The sequence below is a fragment of the Spodoptera frugiperda genome, chromosome 4 (genome assembly GCF_023101765.2).
Source record: "Spodoptera frugiperda isolate SF20-4 chromosome 4, AGI-APGP_CSIRO_Sfru_2.0, whole genome shotgun sequence".
NCBI lineage: Eukaryota > Metazoa > Arthropoda > Insecta > Lepidoptera > Noctuidae > Spodoptera > Spodoptera frugiperda.
This window is the reverse complement of record NC_064215.1, coordinates 7560496-7561455: the sequence shown is the minus strand read 5'-3', so window position 1 is coordinate 7561455 and position 960 is coordinate 7560496. Positions and strand designations below refer to the sequence as shown.

Sequence of the window (960 nt, the reverse complement as noted above, 5' to 3'; positions counted from 1 at the left end):
GGGTTACAAACAGAGTTCTTGTAACTCATTTTACCCTGTGGAAAGTCCCCGGAGATAGGGCGGAAAGCGTCCCACCGTGGTAGGTGTAGGCCGGGTCGGCTGCGTAGGGGAGGAGACCTGCGCGCGGCCGCACCCGTAGCGTTGCTCAGAGCAAAGAGAATATTGAGAGGGAATCCATTCCTAACTAAATGGGGCTTACTCGGTCCGGAACCTCCTCCATCCTTTTGCTATTTTTCTTCAAATATTTTACTTATGTTTACAAAATAAATAAAGATTTTTTTTCTTTATCTCTGTTTCGATAATGTAGTATGCTAATATTTTTATAAATAGAATTAGTCAATTTATTGATTTCTACACCAATAAATTATAGCAATTTAAATATTTATCATCTTTCTTTACAGCATACAAACTAATTTGCCTAATAAAATGTAACTATTACCATAATTACGTGATAATGAATTTATTAAATATAAATATTGAATTTTTGGCAAATATAAAAATGCCCCCAGAGAGATTTGAACTCTCGACCCCTGGTTTACAAGACCAGTGCTCTAACCCCTGAGCTATGGAGGCTACGAAAAGGCACTTGTAATTTGCGTTCGGTTACAATCAGACGGATACAGCACTATACACAATGCCATTACAATGAATATTACTAATGCTTTCTGATAACAACAGACTATCAGATCATTCAGAGCACTTAAAAACAAAAGGCATATACAGAATTAAAGATAATATTAGTTCTAGTAAAAAAAAACTCATTCACAATAATTTTATTTTATTAAGTGGTTTTTTGATGGGCATTAGCATTTTATTGATACGTGTTATACGTCAAAATCGATTTCGATCGCAATTAGTCGATATTTAATGACGTCACTTTGACATTTGAATCGTATCGATCTTCAACTCTTACGCATTTTGGACTTATTTTATTATTCAATCGTTGAATAATCATTATTG

General features: G+C 34.7%; 1 non-coding gene across 1 annotated transcript; it reads right to left on the bottom strand.

The window, feature by feature from the left end:
- Nucleotides 1-500: 500 nt before the first annotated feature.
- On the bottom strand, nucleotides 501-573 carry Trnat-ugu (transfer RNA threonine (anticodon UGU)). The gene has a single exon. It is a non-coding gene; the product is annotated as a tRNA-Thr (tRNA).
- Between the last annotated feature and the right edge of the window lie 387 nt (nucleotides 574-960).